We start from the raw sequence: 26,193 nt of genomic DNA, 5'->3' as shown, positions 1-26,193 counted from the left end.
TACAAAATCTGGTCATGTTTAATAACAATAAATCAGAGGAGAGATTGCAGCCCGGAAGAGAAGTCTGGGGCGGCCGGGGTTTCCACATCTGGGGCCCATTCGGGTTGAAGCGATGACAATTCCTAATAAATGTTAATGGAGAACCTCCTCAGATTCATACACTCCAGCAATAATTTAGCCTGTCTCCATGCCAGCTGACCTTTTGAACACGCAGAATACACCCATTATAGCACCAGCTACAGCCCTGGATTTCTTCCTGCATATGAAGTGGAAAAAAAAAAACATGACTTGTTATTGATCATATTTCTCCATTTTCCTTTCCCTAGAATCTTCTTCAAAGGCTCATGGAGCCTTGGGATCCCCAGCCACCCAGGTGGTTAGAGGCAAGGAAGTCAGGTTGAAGGATGTTTCCTTCTGCTCCTAAAAGAGGCCTCACAAAGTCTGACAGCCAAAGAGCAAGAGACAGGGCTGGACCTCAAAATACTGTCCACTCCCTTACTTTGGCCTCTGAGACCCTTTGCTGATTCTGCTTGCTCTGGCCCTTTCATCAGCCACTCCCCACCCTCCTGCTACTTGTAACTAGTCAGTCTTCAAAGCTGGCTTTAGTCTTGGGCTTTTCTCTTCCCACCCTATCACTTCCATGAGTCTAATGTCTGCGTGCAGGTTTCCAGCTCTCATCTCTCTCTCAAGATCCAGTCCTGAATTTCTAACCGGGGACTGGGTGTTTTCACTCGATCACCAGCCACTGTCTAAAATTCCATGTGTCTAAATTAACCTATCATCTCACCCAAACACAGTTGGCCTCTCCTCCAAACTTCCATATTTCTAAGTGTGCTTCTGCTTTCAACTATACAGACACTCCCCATCTGCTGACTCCCTTTCCTATCTGGTGAGAAGCTCACTGAATCTTCTATCCCAATCTCATGCTTTTTAACTTCCACCACCACCCCACACTTTCACTTTGAAATTTCCTCCTACCTGCTCTTTCTGTGAAACTACCCCTGAACACAGCAATTAGATACATTATCCCAAGATGCTGTCTTTTTTTTTAAATTGAAGGATAATTGCTTTACAGAATTTTGTTGTTTTCTGTCAGACCTCAACATGAATCAGCCATAGGTATACATATATCCCCTCTCTTTTGAACTTCCCTCCCATCTCCCTCCCCATCCCACCCCGCTAGGTTGATACAGAGCCCTGTTTGAGTTTCCTTAGCCATACAGCCGGAGAAGGCAATGGCACCCCACTCCAGTACTCTTGCTTGGAAAATCCCATGGATGGAGGAGCCTGGTAGGCTGCAGTCCATGGGGTCGCTAAGAGTCGGACACGACTGAGAGACTTCACTTTCACTTTTCCCTTTCATGCACTGGAGAAGGAAATGGCAACCCACTCCAGTATTCTTGCCTGGAGAATCCCAGGGATGGCGGAGCCTGGTGGGCTGCTGCCGTCTATGGGGTCGCACAGAGTCGGACACGACCGAAGCGACTTAGCAGCAGCAGCAGCAGCAGCAGCCATACAGCAAATTCCTGTTGGCCTATCTATTTTACATATGGTAAAGTAAGTTTCCTTATTCCTCTTTCCATACATCTCACCCTCTCCTCCCCTCTCCCCATGTCCACAAGTCTATTCTCTATGTCTGTTTCTCCATTGCTGCCCTGTAAGTAAATTCTTCAGTACTATTTTTCCAGATTCCGTATATATGCGTTAGAATATATGTATCTTTCTCTTTCTGACTTACTTCACTCTGTATAATAGGTTCTAGGTTCATCCACCTCATTAGAGCTGACTCAAAGGCATTCCTTTTAATGGCTGAGTAATATTCCATTGTGTATATGCACCACAACCTCTTTATCGATTCATCTGTTGATGGACATCTAGGTTGCTTCCATGTTCTAGCTATTGTAAATAGTGCTGCAATGAACAATGGGATACATGTGCCTTTTTCAATTTTCAGGGTATATGCCTAAGAGTGGGATCACTGAGTCAAATGGTGGTTTTATTCCTAGTTTTTAACAGAATCTCCATACCATCTTCCATAGTGGCTATATCAATTTACATTTCCACCAACAGTGTAAGAGCATTCCCTTTTCCCCACATCCTCTCCAGAATTTATTGTTTGTAGACTTTTTGATGATGGCCATTCTGACTGGTGTGAGGTGATATCTCATTGTAGTTTTGATTTGAATTTCTCTAATAATGAGCGATGTTGAGCATCTTTTCATGTGTTTGTTAGCCATCTGTATGTCCTCTTTGGAGAAATGTCTGTTTAGGTCTTTTTTCCACTTTTTGATTGGGTTGTTTGTTTTTCTGGTATTGAGTTGTATGAGCTGCTTGCATATTTTGGAAGTTAATCCTTCATCAGTTGTTTCATTTGCTATTATTTTGTCCCATTCTGAGGGTTGTCTTTTCACCTTGCTTATAGGTTCCTGAGGTGGGTCATAGAGAATCTTGCTTTGATTTATGTCATCGAGTGTTCTGCCTATCTTTTTTCTTCTAAGAGTTTTATAGTTTCTGGTCTTACATTTAGGTCTTTAATGCATTTTGAGTTTATCTTTGTGTATGGTGTTAGGAAGTGTTCTAATTTCAATCTTTTACATGCAGCTGTCCCGTTTTCCTAGCCCCATTTATCGAAAAGGCTGTCTTTGCCCCATTGTATATTTTTGCCTCCTTTGTCAAAAATAAGGTACCCATAGGTGCATGGGTTTATTTCTGGGCTTTCTATCTTGTTTAATTGGTCTATATTTATGTTTTTTTGCCAGTACTGTACTGTCTTGATGACTGTAACTTTGTAGTATAATCTGAAGTCAGGACGGTTGATTCCTCCAGCTCCATTCTTCTTTCTCAAGACTGCTTTGGCTATTTGGGGTCTTCTGTGTTTACATATGAATCGTGAAATTTTTTGTTCTAGTTCTGTGAAAAATATCATTGGTAATTTAATAAGGATCGTATTGAATCTGTAGATTGCATTTGGTAGTATAGTCATTTTCACAGTATTGATTCTTCCTACCCAGGAACAAGGAATATCTCTCCATCTGTTTATGCCATCTTTGATTCCTTTCATTAGTGTCTTATAATTTTTTGTGTACAGTTCTTTTGTCTCCTTAGGTAAGTTTATTCCTAGTTACTTGATTCTTTTTGTTGCAATGGTGAATGGGATTGATTCCTAAATTTCTCTTTCTGTTTTTTCATTGTTAGTATATAGAAATGCAAGTGATTTCTGTGTATTGATTTTGTAACCTGTAAATTTGCTTAAGTCACTGATTAGTTCTAGCAATTTTTTGATACTATCTTTAGGGTTTTCTATGTACAGTTCCAAGATGCTGTCTTGATCATGTCCTTCCCCAGCTGGAAATTCTTCTGTGGCTCCCCACTGACTTATTATTATTATTGTTATTCAAAGTTTTTCATAATTAGGTGCCCATTGAACAAAAATTACATAATGAGGGAGTTACATTTTTATATTGTAGATCTCACTGTTTTTTCATTGTTTTCCCCTTACCTGGCTAGTGACATGCCTAATTAGAATTCATTTATTTATTCAACAAGTATTTTTTGAGCTACTGCTACATGCCAGGGTCTGCTGAGAACTGGAGGATAAAGTGATAATAAGCATGATGAACACTGTTCCTAGCCATATGAAAACACTTTCTAGTGGGGGAGACAAACAAAAAAAGAAAACAGGCAAATAATGAAAATATTGGAAACTGTGATAAGTAAGAGTTGAGAGAGAATAAGGGAAGTCTAGGTGGTAAAGAATCTGCCTCCTAATGAAGGAGACCAGGGCTTTATCCCTGGGTTGGGAAGATCTCCTGGAGAAGGGAATGGCTACCCATTCCAGTATTCTTGTCTGGAGAATCCCATGGACAGAGGAGCCTGGTAGGCTACAGTCCATGTGGTCGCAAAGAGTTGGATATGACTGAGTCATTTTAATGGTATTTTAATCAGGTCTCTAAACTCTCACCTCTCCCACTGCTACCTCTCTGGTTTCTGAAGGATATGGTCACTTTTGAGGAACCACCCTCTAATAGCTCCAAAAAAGACAGGCATAAATAATACTTTGTAAAAGAAATCATTCCCCTCTGCCTGTGTGCCAAGTTGCATCAGTTGTGTCCAACTCTTTGCAAACCACTGTACTTCAGCCCACCAGACTCCTCTGTCCATGGGATTCACCAGGCAAGAATACTGGAGTGGGTTGCCATACCCTCCTCCAGGGGATCTTCCTGACTCAGGGAGGGAACCTGGAGGTAAGCATCTCTTACCTCTCCTGCATTGGCAGGCAGGTTCTTTACCACTAGCGCCACCTGGGAAGCTCCTCATGCCCCTAGTGCATCTCTATTTTTGTAGCCCAAATAGATATCAAACAAATCAAGCTTCGTTTCTTGGATTTAGAATCAAGGATGTAACCTAGTGACTCCTTGTTTGGCCTGCAGATGGAAATGGATCTTTTACCTTAATATATGAGGGATTCCGTTTAGATAGGTAAAAACTTACTGGCAAAATTTCAGTGGAACAGACGCCTGAGGGAGTGTATCAGTCAACTTTACTAAACAGTGCTGTATACCTTTCCAGGGCTTCCCAGGTAGCTTCCCAGGGCTTCCGAAGTCTTCCCAGGTAGTGCTAGTGGTAAAGAACCTGCCTGCCAATGCAGGAGAAGTAAGAAATGTGAGTTCAGTTCCTGAGTCAGGAAGATCCCCTGGAGGAGGTATAGCAACCCACTCCAGTATTCTTGCCTGGAGAATCCCATGGCTAGACAAACCTGGAGGGCTATAGTTCATGGGGTCACAAAGAGTCAGACACGACTGAAGTGACTTAGCATGCTGTGTAACAAATAAACTAAAATCCTAGAGGTTACAACACTTATTTCTTGCTTACTGGTTTGCAGATGGGCTACAGTGCTTCTGTTGCAGGTTGTGGGTCTTGTTCAGGTCCACCCTGTGTACCTTCTCATTCTGGGACCCAGGCCAAAGTGACAGGAGTGTGCTCTTCTCACAGCCAAGGATAGAAATGGAAAAGCCAAGCCAGACCAAGCAAGTAGAGTTGAAATCTCTGCTTATGTTTCACTGGCCAAAGCAAGTCACGTGGCTAAATCCATCACCCGTGAAGTGGTAAGTTTTCTGCCCCCATGGAAGGGCAGAGAGGACAGTGAATACTTGCTGAACAATAATACACTCCAGCGCTAGGAGGTTATGTAGTTTCCTTCACAAGTGGTCTTTACAAATAGAAGAGATTGTTATCTATCTGGGTTCCTCTGGGTACCATATTATCTGAAGTACAGCAAAGGAGGACCAGAAGACATGATTTCTTAAAGATGCCTATTTTGGTACAAGGGCAATGTAATTCGTGTTTGCTATCTGGTTGCCACTGAAGCCCCTTTTTCTTTTCCACCAGAGTTGTGCCATGGGGGTGATTTGTAGCCCAAGTCTTACTATCAGAGTCTCTATGTGATTGTATACAAGTGACAGTCGCAGAGCAAACATAAATACAGAAGAGGTTCTGATACCATCGGGGAACAGTATTCCTGCCATCAGGCCAGCTTTGTCTGCCACTGCAGTGCAGTTAAATCTGGAATGAAATTGGAGAGCTAACTGATGGTCAGAGGGGACCAGGAAGATTTCCATTTGTAACTGAGAGAGGCAGGGCTCAGCAAAAGGCAAGGCAAGAATAGACTTTACCTTGGCTAGATAAATTCAGTTTACACACATTTATATATTGTATTAAATCCCTTAATGGTTTTAATATTTGAATTTATGCAAATGGAAAGACAGAGGCATGATTGTGAACCCATACCCTCAGCAGCTTTTCACTTCAAGTTTTCATTCTGTACCCTAAACAATAACCTGTCTCTGTCTTTTTACCCCAAGGTGCTCATTCTCCTTCTCCCCTCTCAGTATCTGCTCCCAAGAACAGTTTCAGTGCTACTCAAGGTATAGACTCCAGACCATGGCAACTGCATTATCTGAGAACTTGTTAGAAATGCAAATTATTGGGTCTTTCCCCCTGACTTGCTGAATCAGAATCTCTGGGGATGGGGTGGGGAGGAGTTGTTTCAGGAAGCTGTGTTTTAATAAACTTTTCAACTTAAGCACATCCACCGAAGTTTGAGAACCAAGGTAAGTCTGACTCAGTAGGTCTGGGGCAGAAGCCACGACTTGCAGTGCTAACAGTATGCAGATGACAGAGATGCTGTTGTCTGTGGACCACACTTCAAGAGCACTGCTTTAGAAATCAATCATATACACATGAAATGACAGCCAACAGTAAAAGTCTTACTCGTCTTGAGAGGATAGGATCAAAGTCTTAGTAAAAGACATGAGTCACTAATGGTGGGATTTCAGATAAGAGCCACCAGGTTAAAAAAACCAAAAAGCTTTTTTTTTTTTTTTGCTCAGAGGGTGGACCTGGAGCCTCTGAAGCCACTATGTGTGATTAGCTTTCTTCCATACACAGAGCCCATCCTCGCTATGACGATTAAAGAGGAGGTGCTGTATGGGTGAAAAACATGGAGTCAGAAGACCTGGATTCTAGTTCTTGCCCTGTCACTGAGAATGTCATCATGGTTGGGTCCTTCTCTCTCTAATTCTCATCTATAAACTGAAGATGGGAGCTACACAAGCTCTGCCACCCCTACTCCCTCCCCCATTTTGTTATTACACAAGATTACCTTAACAACAGTTTTCTCTCCACATATCTAGCTCAGTTCAGTTCAGTCGCTCAGTCATGTCCGACTCTTTGCTACCCCATGAACTGCAGCACGCCAGGCCTCCTTGTCCATCACCAACTCTTGGAGTTTACCCAAACTCATGTCCATTGAGTAAGTGATGCCATCTAAGCATCTCATCCTCCGTCGTCCCCTTCTCCTCCTGCCCTCCATTTTCCCCAGCATCAAGGTCTTTCCAAATGGGTCAGCTCTTTGCATCGGGTGGCCAAAGTATTGGAGTTTCAGCTTCAAAATCAGTCCTTCCAAAGAACACCCAGGACTGATTTCCTTTAGGATGGACTGGTTGGATCTCCTTGCAGTCCAAAAAAGACTCTCAAGAGTCTTCTCCAACACCTCAGTTCAAAAGCATCAATTCTTCAGCGCTCAGCTTTCTTTGAAGTCCAAATCTCACATCCATACATGACTACTAGAAAAACCATAGCCTTGACTAGACGGACCTTTGTTGGCAAAGTAATGTCTCTGCTTTTTAATATGCTGTCTAGGTGGGTCATAACTTTCCTTCCAAGGAGCAAGCGTCTTTTAATTTCATGGCTGCAGTCACCATCTGCAGCGATTTTGGAACCCCCCAAAAATAAAGTCAGCCACTGTTTCCACTGTTTCTCCATCTATCTGCCATGAAGTGATGGGACTGGATGCCATGATCTTGGTTCTCTGAATGTTGATCTACCTAAGGGAGTCTCAAAAACATGGGAACGCCAAGGTGCAGAATTGAAGGCTAAGTTAAATACTTGGCCCTGGGTTACACTGTGAATCATGGTGGGAGTTAGGACTGACTCTATTCCACCACACCCTCCTTAGGGTAATGCTTGGTGAGCATTCAGGCTCTGAGCCAGACTCTCAGGGTTGGGATTCCAGCCTCCCACTTATCAACTGTGTGACTTTGGGCATGTTACTCTTGGAGCTGTAGCTTTCTAGTCTATAGAACAAGGACGACAACAAAACCTACCTCATAGGGTGGTTGTCAAGTTTAAAAGCGTTAAAATATGTTAAGCGCTTACGACAGTGTCTGACACGAGAAAAGCACTGGATAAACATCAGGGGCTGAGAAAGAGGAGGGGCCGGTCAATCCCTGCCATCGAGTGGTTGAATTCTCCAGATCAGGTTGCAGGTCTTTCTCTCTCCTGTAGGTGGCGCCTCCCCTCGTTGGGCGGCGCGCTAGAGGAAATAAGTTTCTTCACATCTCTGCTCTGTTTAGTATTTCTAGAGCCGGCTCTTCTGCAGTCCCTTGAAACCTGTGCCCAGAACAGCTAGGTTTGGGGATCCCGACTTCCTTCCTGGAGTGGCTCCGCTCCGCCCCACCTCCATCAGAGGCCACTCACCACCTCGGGAAGCCAGAGCCTCCCCCGCGGATGCGACCCTGTAGGCCTTGTCGTGGGAGGATTTAACTCCCAGCACCTGAGCTAGGGAGTTCAGTGGGAGTTTCTTTCCTGCTCAGTTAAAATGACAAATTGGTACATGAGCGCTTAATGAAAGATGCTGGAAACGTCCGTGGAGATCAGAAAAATCGCCTCTCCGAGCTGACAGCCAGGCCATCTGCATTCCCACATTCCTATTAATTCCTTAACAGTAAACGACAGGAGCGCCTAGAGGGTTAACAGCTTAATTTAATCTCTGAGATTCCTTCGTGAAGCACTGAGAATTAGAAAGGCATTTACAAAACGTTATCTGCACACCTGATTTTTTCCCCACTTGATGTGTCTTCTGGAATGGTCACACCGATTCCTGACAGATCTTGCATAGAGGCTCTGTCCCTCTGACTGACAGAATACTCTCCACTGGGCCACTCTTGGACTCCTTGAACCACATCATTGGGCTCCCAGTGTCATGGGATTTGGCCTCTTAGCAGGCGCCCCAAATGCTGGTTTACTTTATTTCTGCAGGGCATTTTAGGGACATAATTGAGCTGGAAAGGTGATGTCCCTGCTTCAGGTGAATTTCCTTCCCTAGCGAGGAGTAAAGGGAAGAGGTACTTAATAGCAACAACCAGCTTGGAGTGTTATCAGGTCAGATTTTGAGAGTCTCTGGCAGATCATGAGTTACTCAGTGGAGAAACTCAATTCTAATGCCATTCTATGGATAAGGAAACTGAGACCTGGAAATGTTTAATAGTTTGTTTAAGGCCATATATCCAGATAATGCCAAAGCCCCAGAGTAGGATTCAAGTCTCCTTACTCCCCAGTAAATATTTGTTCAACAACAGATTTCATCTTAGAAGATCACTCCCATCACTGGTTGGTGGGGGCTGTCCAGAGCCCTGTAGACTGACTTCTCAGAAAGCCTTGGTCACAGTTTGGAGATGCCTTCTAGGGACACAGAAGGGGCGGAGGTGCCAGGTATTTGCAGTCTCTGCACTTTTCAGGCTGCTTCCTTTGGGTTAGGACTTCTATTAAAACTGGAAAGACTTCTATTAAACTGGAAATGTTATCTGGGAGGAGTAATGCATTAAGCCATTATCTGTCATTAACATCTTGGCTGGAATTCATTCAAGATTAGTTTGCTGGTTGCCCAGCAGATCCCTGAGGGAATGAGAGTTTTGATCAGGATAGGGGCCTAGGAAAGGACATAGAACCTTGCCCTGGAGGGTGCAATATTTGAGGGCTCAGTGCAGAAAGGACTTAGAAGACACTGCATATCCAGAGGGGCTGAGGTAGGAGGAAGAAGTGACCCTGAAGACTGTTGCACAATCCTTTCTTGGCTTGCTGTGCTGTGCTTAGTCATGTCCGACTCTTTGTGACTCCATGGACTGTAGCCCGCCAGGCTCCTCTGTCCATGGGGATTCTCCAGGCAAGTATACTGGAGTAGGTTGCCATGCCCTCCTCCAGGGGATCTTCCCAACGCAGGGATTGAACCCATGCCTCCCCCATTGCAGGCGGATTCTTTACCAGCTGAGCTACCAGGGAAGCCACCTTTGCATAATATGGTTTCTACCAATCACATTGCTTGATTCTCAGTTTCTTCAAATGTAACACAAAGAATGAGCTGGACTAGATCGCAGGTTCTCAAACCTGCCTGTACATATTAGCATAACCCAGAGGGCATTAAAAAAAACAACAACAACTCAAAACCAATATTTGGGTCCTCCCAGGCTAATTAAATCAGAATGTCCAGAACTGAACCCTGTGCCTCCTTTTCCCACCTCTCTGTAGAATATCCTGGTATCAGTCATTATACTATCCAGTCCTTATCCACACACTAACATATTTTATATATTTACAATTCCAGCTTCTGGATAGTTTTGCATTTTTAATACATCAAAATGCTTTCATTGGCAGGTAACAAGAATATTTAAAAGCCTCAATAGCAGCTTTCACTGTCTCACAAAAGTGTAAAGGTCCTACTTTGGTTCATCAGCTGCAAAATACTACAGCTGACCAGACTTCTTTTATCCTTTTGTTTCTTTAGCCTCATCATTGGCTCTTGGTCTTTAGACGTGGAACTATGGTTGCCATAGTTGAAGAAATCATGTCCTCACACAACCATGTTCACAGGCACGATGCACATCCTTTTAACTGGAAGACAAGTGTCCCCAGACATTTCCAGTGTGGTCTTCCTCTTACCTCTCATTGGCCAGAACTGGCTCTTGTGGCTGTCTTTAGCTTCAAGTAAACCTGGGAAAGCAAGAATCTGGTACTTTCAGTTTTATCACGAGAGGCAACTCTGCTAGAAATAAAGAAGTGTGAGTATTGAGTAAGCTATTTAGAGAATCTGCCCAACCAATTGCAGTAAATATATTTAGTAACACCTAGAACACAATTATCTATAATAACAGCTAGAGACCTAAATGCAGCTACTTCCTTAAGCAGCTAACGCTTTTTATTCATATCTGCAGTGCTAGCTCCTGAGACCACATCCTCCTACCTAGGCAGGAAGTATAAAAGAAGATCAAGGTCATTTAGATGTGTTTTGTTAACTTGTGATGTGACTATAAATGTCTTCCTGAGCAGTAGACTCCTGTCATCTGGGATCTGATTCCACCACCCCATCTTGCTAACTGATTTCATGATGTTTAGACCTTTCTCATATTCTTGAAGAAGGTAGACCACCCACTTCCTGGCATCTGTGCCTTCATCTCCAGATCCCAGACCACTGGTGTTTGTTTGCCTTTGACACCTGAGAGCTCTCCAGTAGACCTATCTCCCTAAGAGACACAATTCTGCTACTGGGAGTGTGAAAACAAAAAGGTGGGGGGAGGTATGTACATGTGGAATAAATGTGATATGCAAGTACTGGGGGATGCCAAACAAAGGGAAACTCAACTGGGTTAATCAGATCAGGGCTGGCTCCTAGCAAAATCTGACATTTTGAAATGGTCTTTGGTTAATGGGTTAATACTCTTACTATATAAAAAATTCTTAAAAGTCTATAGGAAAATAAAAGGACAAATACCCACCAAGAAAAACAGATAAGGAGTAGAATTTGTTGTTATTTAGTCACTCAGTTGTGTTTGACTCTTTGTGACCCCATGGACTGTAGCCCACCAGGCTCCTCTGTCCACAGGATTTCCCAGGCAAGAACACTGGAGTGGGTTGCTATTTTCTTCTCCAGGGTGTAGAACTAGTAATTTACAAAATAGGTAATACAAAAGGCACTTTTAGAAGTTCTTTACTGATAATCAGGTAAGTATAAATCAGGACAAGATGCCAGTTCTTTCAACTTGACAAAGGTTTAAGAAGGTTCTAAAAACTATAATACTAGCATTTGGTCCATTCCCACTATTTCTGGTGTGTGTGTGTGTGTGTGTGTGTGTGTGTGTGTGTGTGTGTGTGTGTGTGTGTGTGTGTGTACTGCAGAGGCTGGGAAACTAATGTTACACTGTCTAATTAGGATTCTAGATGTGAGTCAGGTTTCATGAATTAAATGCACTTTCTGGATGATGGTGTCTGCTGCTGTCCATAACCTTAAGCTTTGGATTAGAGCCTTTAGACTACTACACATTGTAGCAAATAATAGGCTTAACAATAATTAATGTGTAGGGGTGCTTTAGGGCTTCCTAGGTGACTCAGTGATAATGCAGGAGAAGGGTTTGATCTGTGGGTTGGGAAGTTCCCCTGGAGGAGGAAATGGCTACCCACTCCAGTATTCTTGCCTGGACAATTTCATAGACAGAGGAGCCTGGCAGGCTACAGTCCATTGGGCCACAAAGAGTCAGACACGACAGAGCGAATGACCATGAGCAGGAGCATGGTGCTTTAAATAAGTTAAAAAGCAAGTTTCCCATACGTAAACTCAAGAAAATATTTAGTTCCAAATCTGGCTTCAATGCCCTGAACAGCTCACCTGTCTCTCTGGTGGTCTCAGTTCCTCCTCTGTACAGCAAAGGGGCTTTATTAGATGACTCCTGCCCCCTTGACAGCTAGCCTCATGCCAATCAAGCACAGGGCTGGCTCCTTTCTCCTGGAAGAGTCTGCCATATAGTTGACCCTAACTTGGAGAAGTTTGTGGTGGCTGAGAGTGTGGGCTTTGAGGTCACAGTCCTTGGGTTTGAATCCTGGTTCTGTGACCTTGAACAAAGTACTTAACCACCCCTGGTTTCAGTTTTCTGGGAAATGGGAGAGAAAAATCATACCCATCTCATGGAGTTGGGACGATTAAATGAAATAATACAAAGAGCACTCAGCAATTGTGTCAATTACCAATTGTGTCAATTCTGAGGTGAGTCCTGTGAAACAGAAATGACTCATTTCAATGGCAGAGCTCAGGAGTTCTAGCTCCAGGTCAGTATCTTTGGTCTTATGCTGAAACCAACAGCTTCTCCATGGTGCCCCAGGGATTTTGTGAATCTTTTTTATAACTCTTTTGCCTGCCTCATCCAATTCTTTTCTCATCGATTCTTTTGTAATTACAAACATTCCTCATGTTCAGAAAATTCAGGACAGGTAAATCTGAGTGTGTTTAACAGATATACCTAGGGTTCATTATTCATATTGCAAAATAATTATTTGTTTTACAAGAGAATTAACCTTTACAAAGTTAATTTCCTGTGTACACGCAAAATTGAATGCAGAATATAAAAACTTAATTTACATACATCTTAGAATCATAAAATTGTGAAAATTTAAAGACAGAACTGGCCTTTAGAAATCATTTAGGCCAGCAGTTTTCACAACTTTATTGTAGAAGCCCTATTTCTTTAGAAATCTTTCTTAGATTTCCTAGACGCATGATGCAGGGGAAGGCAGATCTAGTTTGGTTAAACCAGGTATCGGGAGGAGGCACTATTCACTTCCTTACCCTCTTGCCCTATCCTGAAAGCAGGTTCAGAATCCTTCTGAGAAACCCTAGGGCTTCTAGGACCATAAATTTAAGTTCCACTGATTTAACACAGCCATCTTGCTGTGTACATTCCTTTTGTAAAACCTGATACTCCTATATTTCTATTAATTCAAGTGTCATTTTCTTTTTTAAATTATAGGTTTCTTTTTGTTTAGATTTTAAAAATTTCTTAGTGTATTGCCCTGCATGTAAGTGGAGTATTTAAGTCTTGCTAGTCTTCCAGTTAGTTCCAGAAATGACCAGAAACTATTATTATATATAAACACCATTTATTAAATCTTTGAAAAGTGATTTCATAGAACCACTGAATTTTCAGCTTGAAGGGACCTTAGAGAACGTGTACTTTAACACTCTCATTTTCTGGATGTGGAAACTTTGGCCCAGATAAGTGATTCAGTTGATATCATGTTGTAAGTTAATAGCAGAACTAGGACAAGAGTGCTGGACACCTGATTCTTGGGTTAGGGCTGTTTCAACTTATAACAAGAGGCTGCTCTTACACTATTGTTCAGTCGCTCAGTCATGTCCAACTCTTTGTGACCAACTCATTGCAGCTCTTTGCAACCAACTCATGGACAGCAGCACACCAGGCTTCCCTGTCCTTCACTATCTCCCAGAATTTGCTCATGTTCATTGGGTCGGAGATGCCATCCGACCATCTTACCCTCTGTCATCCTCTTCTCCTGCCCTCAGTCTTTCCCAGTATCAGGGTCTTTTCCAATCAGACCCTGGCTCTTTGCATCAGGTGGCCAAAGTATTAGAGCTTCAGCTTCAGCATCAGTCCTTCCAATGAATATTCAGGGTTGATTTCCTTTAGGATTGACTGGTTTGATCTCCTTGCTGTCCAAGGGACACTCAGGAATCTTCTCCAGCACCACAATTTGAAAGCGTCAATTATTCAGAACTCAGTTCAGTTTAGTCGTTCAGTCAAGTCGCCTCTTTGCAACCCCATGAACTGCAGCACACCAGGGTTCCCTGTCCATCACCAACTCCTGGAGCTTGCTCAAACTCATGTCCATCGAGTCGGTGATGCCATGGAACCATCTTATCCTCTCATCTCCTTCTCCTTCCTTCAACCTTTCCCAGCATCGGGTCTTTTCTAATGAGTCAGTTCTTTGCATCAGGTGGCCAAAGTATTAGAGCTTCAGCTTCAGCATCAGTCTTTCCAATGAATATTCAGGACTGATTTCTTTTAGGATTGACTGGTTTGATCTCCTTGGAGTCCAAGGGACTCTCAAGAGTCTTCTCCAACAGTTCACAGTTCAAAAGCATAAATTCTTTGGTGCTCAGCTTTCTTTGTGGTCCATCTCTCACATCCATGCATGACTCTTAGAAAAGCCATAGCTTTGACTATACGGACCTTTGTTGGCAAAGTAATCTCTGCTTTTTAATATGCTGTCTAGGTTTGTCATAGCTTTTCTCCCAAGGAGCAACCATCTTTTAATTTCATGGCTGCAGTCACTGTCTGCAGTGATCTTCAGCATTCAGCTTACACTATTAGAAACTTATAGATTTGTATTCCTAAAAACACATATAAGCTACCTACAAATCTCTTTTCTTTCTTCAATAGTTAACCCAGAGAACTATCTTAATAATTGATGGCCAATGTTTTATTATAAATTTTAAAAAATTATAAAAGTAAAAATGGACTGACATAAGGAAATATCCAGGATATAGAAAATGGAAATCCATGCATTATATGTGGGATGATCCCATTTTATTTAAAGCTTAGGTTATTTCTCTGAGACTTAGCTGAAGATATTTTTCTATCATATGTGACTCAAATATCTAATGATGTGATAACCACACCTGTTAATTTATATACTTTGGCATTGATGCATGAATATTGTAACCATAAGAATTTTTTATTTACTTTATCTCATTATATTTACTATTGCACAGTACTACATAGTATATAGGCATCATTATTTACCCAATTCTCTATTGACAACATTTAGGTTATCTCCAATTTTTAAAAAAGCTGCAGTGAAATTCCTCACACAAACATCCTTTTGCAGATCAGAGCATTTTTGTGGGACAAATTCCTAGAAGTAGAATTGCTGGATCAAATTTTGAGATACTGTGTGGCATTTATTCTCAGGTTCTTCTTTTGTTGCTGAGACTAAAATGAATAAACTCCAGCATTTGTACATAACTTTGTAGTTTACTAAGGTTTTAACAAACATGACGTTACTTGAACTTGTTAACAATTTGTTTGGGTTTACAGATGGGGAAGATGAGGTTTAGATAGGCAATTTGCTCAAGTCATTTAGCTAGGGAAGGCAGAGCCAGAGCTGAAAATTAGGTCTTCTCACTCCAGGTGTAGGGCCAAAAGTCCCCAATGAAAACACAGAAATAAACCATTAGGATGAGAACAGGAACATGAACACATTCTCTTTGGGCAGCAGAGACCACTAATTTGGGACACAGACATCATCTCACCTTCCCCTTAAAATCACCTTTATATCTTAAAGTTGTAGTAAGAGTGATTCAGTTGTATCTCCACAAACCAACACTGTGCAATCTCCTGTGGTGAGAAGAGGTTCAAAAGAGTATTGACGAAACCATTTGTGCCCTAGATATAGAGGAGAAGCCCTGAGATTTGCTAATTAGACTCACTGGACAGACCTCTGTGAGCAGAAGAGGGGTCTGTGTGTGCGCACACATGTGTACGTAGGGCAGGGATGGCAGAAGACATTTTTTATTCTGGAGACAGGACTCTGCTCTGCTGCACTTCAACTTGCTAGTGGGTTTGTAGCATGGGCTGGAGCCCCACGAATAACTATGACAGTAAAGTTGTCCTTGTACAAACATCCCTTTTCCCTGTCCATGCAAACTACTTATTGATATTAAAGCAATTAAGTCTTATTTGGTTTAATAGACATTTGACAGGCATCTCCCACTTGTAAGGTCCAGAGGATGTTGACTTAGGGCTGATATAACACAATACCACAGACTAGGTGGCATAAACAATAAACATTTGTTTCTTACAGTTCTGGAGGCTGGAATTCCAAGATCAGGGTGCCAGCATGCTCAGGTTCCTGGTGAGTCCTCTTCCTGGTTTACAGATGGCTGCCATCTCCTTGGTGTATTCTCCTCACGTGGCCAAGAAAAAAAGGTTTCAGTTTCTCTTCCTTTCGCTAAGGGCATTAATTCCATCATGGGATCCCCACTCTCATGACTTAATTTAACCCTAAAAATTCATTTGAAGGACTGATGCTGAAGCTCCAATACTTTAGCCATCTGATGCAAAGAACAGACTCACTGGAAAAGACCCTGATGCTGGAAAAGATTGAGGGCAGGAGAAGGTGGCGACAGAGGATGAGATGGTTGGATGGCATCACCGACCTGATAGACATGAGTTTGAGTATACTCTGGGAGAACAGTGGAGGACAAGGGAGCCTGGTGTGCTGCAGTTCATGGGGGTCGCAAGAGTTGGACAGGACTTAATGACTGACCAACAACTTCCCAAGTGCCCACTTTCATATACCATTATATTGGGGATTAGGGTTTCAACATATGAATAGGGGTGGGTCACAAATATTCAGTCCATAGCAGATGGGAAACCAAGCAGTGCACAGATGGCTAGGGGGTCTTCTGTAGCACCTCCACTCTCAGCCACCCAACTGCACCCAACCCTATATCTCTTGAGAGCACAAGCTGACTTGGTGGGAGCCAAGTTAGCAAAGGCCTGTCTTGTCACATCACTGCCATGGACGGGTGGCTGTGAGGGGGCCTGGCAACCTTTCAGGCTTGGGCTATGTCTGGCTCAAGTCTCCTCTTCTGAGACCCTGTCTCCAAGCTGCATATTATGCTAGTAGGACCCACAGAGAGATTTATTTGGTGACCTTTCTGGATGCGCAATCCAAGCAGGGGAAGGAAGCGAATCAGCTCCGAAGCGGTTAATTTTACTGGCTCCTAAATTGATAAGCAGTGGGACGTCAGTCTGAAATGAACTCGCCTTGTTCGAAGGGGTTCTAAGACAGCGGAACTCAATCAGCAGCGGGCCGCACGGTTCAAGGCTGCAATTCATCCCGCCGCGCCTCTGAAAAATGGGAGGTGACAGTTCATTTTGCCAGTGACAGTCTGTCGGTCTCGCTCGCTGCTTCTCCTGTCGATTGCCTGGCTGAGGTGAAGTGCAGCTCCAAGACACCCTCGTTTGGTATTCCACTCAGCCGAGCAGGATGGTCCCAGGACCCGGGGTGTGCAAATCTAACTCTACCTCCGCGGCTCGTCTTTTTCCCTTCTTCATGCAGCCCCGAAATGCCAAAGCTTGATTATGGGTCCCAGGAGCCATCTTCCCACTTCCTGGGCCTCACCTTTCCTTCCAACTTGGACTTCCGGCGGACGGGGTTTCCTCCTCCCTCCGGGACCTTGTAGAACAAAGCCATCCTGCTCAGAGGGCTTCCAGCTTTCCGACAGAGGACTCAGGCCAACGTGAGGCATAGACATGAGTGCGAGAAGTTTATGCTACCAGTGGGGGCACGGAGGGAGAACAGGCACACTCAGCCCTCAGCCAGGCACTGCCTTCCCCACCACGCCATCAGCTTTTGAAGAATCTCCTGAACTGGGGCAGAGAGAGAGGAAGGAGAAGGGGAGGCCTTAATCCTAGACAGCCCTTCTTCCCCAGTACTGTCTACTTCCCTTAAAAAAAAAAACAAAACAGAATTAGAGTTCACTTTTCACTTAAAAAAATAGAGCTCATGTACCTTTGTTAACTTTCCTCATTTTGATAACGTGTTAAGGAAACATCCTCACTCTTAGGAAATACTACTGAACTATTAATGGGAAAAGAAGTATGATATCTGCAACTTACTCTCAGATGATTTGGAAAAAATATGTAAATTTACATAAATAGAAAATAATAAACCAAATGTGACAAAAGCTTATAATTGATGAATCTATGGGTGACAGAAGCTTACAGTGGTATAAAATAATTCTAGGTACTGTGGTACCTAAACTTTTCTATAAGTTTGAAATTAATTAAAAATAAAAAGTATTAAAAAACCCCAATAGGGACTTCCCTGGTGGTTCAGTGGCTTAGACTCTGTGCTCCCTATCAGGAGGCCTGCGTTCCATCCCTGGTCAGGGAGCTAGAGCCCACATATGGCAAGTAAAGATCCCACATGCTGCAACAAAGATTGAAGATCCATGTGCTGCAGCTAAGATTTGGCACAGCCAAAATAAATAAATAAATATTAAAAAAACAAAACCCAACAGACTTACCTTCAGCACTTCCTCAATGAGCATATGTTGAGAACCTACTATGTACCAGGCACAGTAAGTGCTGGGCATACTGGGATGAACATGAGAGGAAAGGTCTGGACCCTGAGGGAGCTTACAGTTGGGAGGGAAGACAGGTGGTAGATAGGTAGTTACAGATGGAACTTGAGCTTTGAATGGCAGGTCTTAGTGCTACAGGAACGTATGAGAAGGAAACAAGCCAGCCCCAAGAGCCGAGGATGGTTACTAGAAGAAATGATGTTTAAGTTGAGGCTTGAACCATAAGTAAGACTCAACTGAATGAAGAGTGAGGGGAAGATTGTTGCAGAGAGAGGGAAAAGCACATGTGGAATAATGAAAGTGGGAGTGGGTGTGTCTCACTGAGAAACTGAGAGAAGTCTGCTACTGAAGAGGACAGAGAATAAGGGACCATTTGGCAGAGAAGATAAGCAAGAGGTTAAGTGTGGTCAGGAGTGGGGGCATATTAGCCATATTAAGGGGTTTGGAAGGATAATATTGGGAGGCTGCTCAAGTTTTAAAGAGTGAGAGACATAAGCAGGTTTTTAAAAAAAGAGATCACTGTCAATAAGGTGGAAAATAGGTTGAGAGGGTAGAAGACTAGAGGGCTGCAAGGTGAGAGGTGATGGTAGTTTGCAACAGGTTGGTGGCAGCCTGGCTGGAAAGAAATGACAAGTCTGAAAGATATTTAGCAAGTGGAATGGCAGAGGGAGGAAGAGGAATAAATGATGCCCAGGTTTCTAGATTGGGCAATTAGATTATCCACAGTACCATTTACTGACTTGGGGAAGATGGGAGGAAAGGGGAGTTGGCTAAGAAGAGACAAATTGTTATCTTTGTGAAATCTGGTTCCACCCTGAACATTTCACAACCAAAAATGTAACACCTAGTAAAGCAGAGTTCCAGTCAGGCTGAAACTAAGGCTCCAGTGAGTGAAAAGAGTAAGGATCTAAACCCCTGTCTGACCACACCCCTGACTTTCAAGGGTGTAAAGTCCGGTAAGAGAGAGTTTGTACCTTTTGTATTGTGATTTAGGCATTTACAGGCAGATCTGTAGGGAGTTGTGATGGATAGATTGCTTTTTCTGTTCGACAACCCTACGCACCTTAAGAAACAGCAATCTGTGTTGTCTAGGAACTTTTTCTCCCCCATTTCCACCCATTTGGTTTCTGTAGGAGCTGCTATGTTCTTACATGACACTGTTCTCCTGGCTACAACTACTTCGGTTGGGCCAATGAGAGCCCACTCTACGCCCTAAGAAACAATGGTATCCAGGAGTCCAAAGACATTTAAGGCCTGCCTTCCATGTTCAATTATTTCAGCCTTCCTTGGAATCTTGATAACAATTTCCCTATTTGCCTAAGGCTATTTGATTTGGATTTCTGTCTCATCCAAATAAAAGAGTCTTAATATATGAGACCCTTAAAGAAGCTGGGTTGTTGGAAAGAAAAGGAGACTGTTGAAAGAAAACCACAAAAGTAAGGATGGAGTCAACAGACGGGCCACACTCAGTGACAGAGTTTGCGTGGAAGGCAGCATGTGGTTATTCTTAACTCTCCTGACCCAGCCATGGGAGGTACTGAAGTCTGTCAGATGATGGGTAAAAAAGACCACTCTTCATGGGCAGCACAGCAAAAGTAGGCACTTCTCAAAATAAGCCAAGGGGACAAAAAAGAGCCAAAGGGTTGGCAGAAGCAGAAGTAATGCAAATTTGTGAACTAACCCTGGAAATATCAGAAAGACACAAGAAAGGAGAAAGAAGGGCTGAGATCATCATTTTTGAGAGATGGGGGTCTATGGATCTGGTGGTCCTAGGGAAAAATTGTTAAAGCGATCTCACCTGGTGGTACCTAGATGATGGGTTAGTCTCTAAGTTGTGTCCGACTCTTGTGACTCCATGAACTGTAGCCCCGCCAGGCTTCTCTGCCCACAGGATTCTCCAGGCAAGAATACTGGAGTAGGTTGCCATTTCCTTTTCCAGGGGATCTTCCCAAACCAGGGATCGAACCCGGGTCTCCTGCATTGCAGGCAGAGTCTTTACCAACTGAGCTATGAGGGAAGCCACACTACCTGGGAACCCACACTAAATCTTATTAAGGACAAAGAGAAGCCACTGAGGAAGCCCAGATCTGAGCCAGGAATTTAGTGAGTTTGGCCAAAGATGGAAGACTCCAGAGGGCAATGATCAAAGCTCCTAGGGAAAAAAATTCTGAAATAAGCTTTCCTTGCCTTCAGATCCCTTTTTTGTTCTTCATGCTTCATTGGTACCCAATCCCTCAAGTTGATTTTAATATTAATATTTAATTAATTTTTGATATTCACTCAGGAACTGAATTCTCTTGAATAAAGCTCAGTGTCCCAGATACTTTTTGCTTTCGTATCATATCAAAATTTACCTGCCTATATCCTGTATCAGCCCCTGAGGACAGCTACTAATCTGATAAACTGATGGGTACTAATGGGACAAAGAATGAGAATGGACACCATGTTACCCTTGCCAGCTAATTCATATCTGATTTATTTATGAACTCTTACTATCTGACACTGTTCCTGGCACATTGGAGGTATTCAGTTCATGTTTGCTGAAATGAAATTGATGGAGCATGATATTTTTCTGGAGAAAATACCTTACTCAAAGTTAAGGCTCTCCCTCACAGTAAGAATTTTAAGTGTTGTAGTAACCTATAAGGGAAAAAAGTCTGAAAAAGAAATCATGGAATTCTGGATGTTAGAGCTGGAAGGAAACTTATTTCCTCATTGAGAAAGAGAGAAAGTAGTTGAGAAAGTAGATCCTTTAATAAAAAGAAAAGATAATCAAATTATCTCTCCTAGATGATTTAGTTACCAGAAGACATGATGCCAAACCAGATAATTCTCTTGGAGTTCCTATAATCTCCATTGTTCTTTGATTTCATGATTCTGGGTTGGACACTAACCAAAAAACCCTATAAACAATCAGACTCATGCTCCCCTCAGTGAGAAACAGTGTGAATTGGGTGGGGACAATTGTGTGGAAGCTTACAGTCCTGTCACTTGACTCTTTTCTAGAATCTTCTCTTTTTGGCATCAGCTAACATAGGAAGTGGTAATGCTATTATCTGTAGATTCAGCCAAATCACCATTTCCTGATTCTAATGTTCAACAACCACTTTTGAATCCTCCCCCCACTTCCTCTCTGCTTCAGTTTGAGGTTCAAAAGCATCCAGGAACTAAATTAGTACTTAGCTGAGCAGAGTGGGGCCCTGACACCCTTGTGGTTCCGCTGTTCGTTAATTTGCTGTAACGTAGGTACATTACTTCTCTGGTTCAGGCCCCAGACTGGGCCTTTTTCCGGTACATTACGGGGTTTCTAAAGTCCCTTCCAGCTCTAAAATTCTGAGATTCTCTGTCGGGATTCTGAAAGGAGAATCTAATGGACCAGCTACTTTTGGCAAGAAAAATGTGTCATACAGAACTATGAATCTCTTCTTAGCCCAAATCTTGTTTTTTTTTTTTTTCAGAGCACTATACTGAAACAGTGTAAGAAATCAGAAAAGCAGGGTGACTGGTAACTGAAGTCTGCCAGTGTCTCATATGAATTGGCAGGTGGACTCAGAGGATGCCAGCATCAAAGTGGCCAGAGCAGCTCTTTGCCAAGGCTGAGTGGAGGTCAAGGGAAGAGACTGTGGGCTCCTCCTTTGATACTGCTACATGTCTTTTTTCTTTTCTTTTTTTTGGCCCTACCATGAGTCATGTGAGACCCCATTTTCCCGATCAGGGATCAAACCTGTGTCCCCTGCATTAGGAGAGTGGAGTCTTAACCACTGGACCACCAGGGAATTCCCCGATACTGCTACATTTCTCTCCGAGCCATTTTCTATCAGTTTAGCATGAACTGGTCTCCTACTCAAGGCCAGTTCAGAAGGAATTGTATCCTGGTTTTGTTTCCAAAGGGAGTCCCAGGTGGCATATTGGTAAAGAATCCTCCTGCCAATGCAGGAAATGCGGGTTCAATTCCTGGGTTGGGAAGATCCCCTGGAGTAGGAAATGGCAACCCACTCCAGTATTCTTTCCTGGAAAATTCCATGGACAGAGGAGCCTGGTAGGCTACAGTCCATGGGATCACAAAGAGTTGGACACAATTGAACATGCATGGCACGCATTTGTTTCCAAATCAGGATAGAGGTGAAGAAGTCCTGCTGAGGCTCTCCAATGGTAATCCCCACATTATCTGTTTTCAACTATAGAATCAGGGTTTGAAGTCTTAGTAACTAGCACTAGTGAGATGGAAAACTTACTTCCTGGGGCAGGATTCCACTGGAGATTGTAGAATTCTCCCCTAGTAAGTGTAAGTAGGTACTGTCTTCTCCTGGGGACTTTGGAAACCCTCAGCCCTCTTTTACCCAGGCGTTTTCTCCCTGGGGGAAGATGTTGAAAGTTGGAGGTTAAAGGACTTGCCCAAAGTTATACACTGTTGGTGGCAAAGCAGAGATGAAAACTTCCACCAATCTTCCAAGTCCTTAATCTGGCTCTCATTGGACCATGCCACAGCTGCTTCCCGTAAAAGGGACAGTTGCGCCTCCTGAGGACACTGGACAGGGATGCCAGGTATTGATGTGTCTGCCATTTCAGCCCCTAGTGACCTTTTACATCCTGCAGCCTGCTCAGACTGTGGAGGAAGCAGCTCTGGAGCAGTGGGGGTTGCCATCTGCAGAGTTGCCCTGGTGAAGATAACAGGTTGTCTGTCAATGTATGAAGCCTATGTATGGCCCAGACCACAGAGCTTCCACGGGAGGAGAAATTAAACCTGTCTCACACACCAATCCCAGTGCTCTGATTACATTTACAGAGGTCATGGCCTGCATTCTGTCACCATGGAAACCTCTCATGCTGCCAGTGTGTTGTCTGTGTGTGTCGTTGATATTTAAAGGCAAAGTCACAGGTCCCATTGCCGAACTATCAGCTGCCAGGAGCAGTCGCTCTCCTTCACCAGCCCGAGTCCTGGTGCTTCATCCCAGAGATAAGAGATGGAGAGAAGGGTCAACCTGTCTGTAACAGGCAGGCCTCTTTAGTAGAGCCAGGTTTGCAGGGAGGGGGGCTCTGGGACTTCGATATGGCGGTTTTGGTATAGCAGACATGGGGGAACCAAAAAGCACCCGACTTTGTCAGAATGCAAGCATCTCCTCACCACCCCAGTGCTGAGTAGAGCCCTTCTCTCTCTAATAACTTCCAAGTCATGAGCACATTTCAGAGCGGCCAGATGGAGCTGGGGGAGTCCCCTGTGCCTGAGTGCCCTTGGTGGTTTCGATTTTGTACATCTGGTAGCTGTGTGAATTGTGCTGATAACAATACCATTTATGAAGGATCCTTGCTTCTTCCAAAGACCCCACAGCACTGTCCTGGAAACAGCTATCAGGGGAGTGACTTATCAGGAGTCCCAGGTGTTGGAAGAGGTAAATAACACCTGATTCAACAGAGTAAGAAAAGAACACAAGTGCTGACTCGGCTTGTGACCATCAATTTTTTCTTTAGTCTCAAGACAATTATTTCCACACCATTGAATGGAGTGTAGATAACACCGGCACCTTAATAGACTGGGAGCAGAGGCTGTTTAGAGGAGATTTTAAGCACTGTGAGCATAAAATGAACATGAATATTCTGCAATATGCATCTTACAAGTTGTCATTAAGTGGATGGCCTCAGTGATTTGATGCAACAGGCTTTGATTGGAATATTGAGCTCTGAGAAAGGAAATTCTGCATCAATAGTCTCACGATGTGGAATATCACATAGTACTCAATAAGACGTGTCATTGTGTTGATAGTACATGTGCTAAAAAGTACAGCAGCAGATAATAATGGCTTGACTCTCCAAAAGGAGCTTTTCTTTAGGAATTTACAGCCACTCTCTGAAGCTTCTCAATGTCCTTGGAGGTGGAACATGGTATAACCTGAAATTACCACTAGGGAGATGGACTGGATCTATTTAATTTCTAATCTTCTGGATTATGGAAATCTCTTTATTTCCCCCTACATTTTCTATTTCTCGATTTCTTTATTTTTTCATCCAGTTTCTCATTCGCTTTCTTCTTTTCCAGTTTTCTTTTTTGCTTGTTTTATCCCTAGTCCATCACCCCTTCCTGTCATCACCACGCCCCCCCATCCCACCCCTGCTTTTGGTAGAGCTCAGTCCTGCAGCCTCCAGACTAAAGAGGCTACCAACTCCTGGGAGCCATCTGCCTTTTGATTGGTTCTTTCTGGGGTCTGTATTTATAGTGACAACTTGACTTCTGCCACAGTGAGTGAAAAGAGGAGTTAATGTCTCATGCCTCCAGATCAATGTTTTCCGCATGTGACTTGGAAGCACTGCAAGTATTCCAGAATAGACAGGGCAGGGAAGAAATCTTTGGAGGTGGACAGGGAGAATCTGCCTGCTGATTATAGCAGTTCATTACAGCCTGGTGCCAAGGAAGCCAAGGCCACTTTTTTCATCTCTTTAAAGGCAAGTTAGCTTCATAGAGGAAAAACTCATCCTTGGAGACCAATGGCACCCATATCTTGGCCAGTCTCTCCTTTAGTGAGCAAGGAGGTTCAAATGAGAGATTATGGATGATTCAGGCATCAAGCACCTCCCAGGGCTAGTTGTTGCAGGGAATGAATGCAGAAATCATAATAATTGCTACCATATGTGAATCACCTACCACGTTGCAGGTGTTACAAACACAATATATATGAGCTCTTTGAATCCTCACAGTGTCCTTGAAAGTGCTAATAGTGTTACCACCGTACAGATGAGGAAACTGGGGTATGGAGAGGGCAGGTAGCTGTTTGCCTAAGGTCATAGTAGGCAAGTAGCAGATATGAACAGAGGACAGTCTGACTTTCGGGCCACTATGCTCTATCACCTTCTTGGTGGGGTCAGGATCGAGCTTTGGGATACATATCCTACAACATGGATGAAGAGTAGCATGTAATAATGGGGATATTGGATATTGAGAGATACTGAGGATCAAAAGCCATTTCAGTATCACTTCTCGACAAAGATAATGAGAACCCAAACCAGTGGTGACACTCAGGATTCAAAAGCCATTGTGAGCAAGTAAGATTGGCCAGATTGGTGGATATTTGGAATGGGGATGAGGAAGGGTCCAAGATGAGTCCTACATTTTGAGTTTGGATTACTTGACAACAGCAGTGTCTTTATAATGGTTACAATTTATTGAGCATATAACATGTACTGCTTATAGATGCCATCTTATTTAAGCTTTGTAATTACCCTGTAAGGTGGGGATTATTATACCCAATTTACAGATGAGGAAACTGAGACTCATAGAGCTCTGTCCAGAGGCTTAGAGCTGGTAGGTGACTGAGCCAGAATTGGGACTCACATTTTTTTTATTTATAAGCTCATGCCACTTTCACTGAACTTTGTTGCCATTACAAGGATTAAGGGGACAGGAAATAAATTGGTTGAACTGTTCAGATATCCAGGTGGAAATGGGAGACAGAGATATCAATTAGAAGAGTCATCTACATGAAGGAGAAAGTTGGAGCAGTGGGAGAATGAAACCCTGGGGACTCAGAGAGCAAGGAGAGGAAATGGGAAAAGGCAAGTGTGAAACTTTGGTGAATACCTGTGACTAGAAGGTGAAAAGAAGAGAGACAAAGAAAGAGGCAGAGAAACAATAGGAAAGATAGGAAGAAGACCAGGATAGGGCAATGCCAAGGAAGCTGGGTGCCCAAAGCAAGAGTAAGAGGCCAATGCCACCCAATGCTGCAGACATAAGTTGGTAAAGACAGAGCAGAGGTGAGAAGGAAAGAGGGCATTGATGCCCTTGAGAGAGTCACTTCACTGGTGCAAAGACAGACAGGCAAAGACATGAGATTTGATGAGGGAAAGGAAGAAGAAGAAAAGATGAAATTGGAGAAGGTATCAGGGTTGAAGGAAGGTTTTTATTTGTTTGTTTTGTTTGTTTTTAGGAT

General features: G+C 43.3%; 1 long non-coding RNA gene across 2 annotated transcripts; it reads right to left on the bottom strand.

Moving 5' to 3' along the window:
• On the bottom strand, positions 1 to 23,046 carry LOC145542820 (uncharacterized). 2 transcript variants are annotated; one of them, XR_014080162.1, is made up of 4 exons: positions 22,510 to 23,046; positions 17,311 to 17,558; positions 15,983 to 17,036; positions 1 to 256 (listed from the first exon to the last, which is right to left on the bottom strand). It is a non-coding gene; the product is annotated as an uncharacterized LOC145542820 (long non-coding RNA). The 2 variants fall into 2 exon arrangements; XR_014080161.1 differs by lacking the exon at positions 22,510 to 23,046 and adding an exon at positions 19,338 to 19,426.
• Between the last annotated feature and the right edge of the window lie 3,147 nt (positions 23,047 to 26,193).

The sequence above is a fragment of the Giraffa tippelskirchi genome, chromosome 3 (assembly GCF_054371585.1).
Source record: "Giraffa tippelskirchi isolate mGirTip1 chromosome 3, T2T-mGirTip1v1.2.pri, whole genome shotgun sequence".
Taxonomy (NCBI): domain Eukaryota; kingdom Metazoa; phylum Chordata; class Mammalia; order Artiodactyla; family Giraffidae; genus Giraffa; species Giraffa tippelskirchi.
Note: the sequence above shows the minus strand (reverse complement) of the source record. Positions and strands in the feature narration are given on the sequence as shown.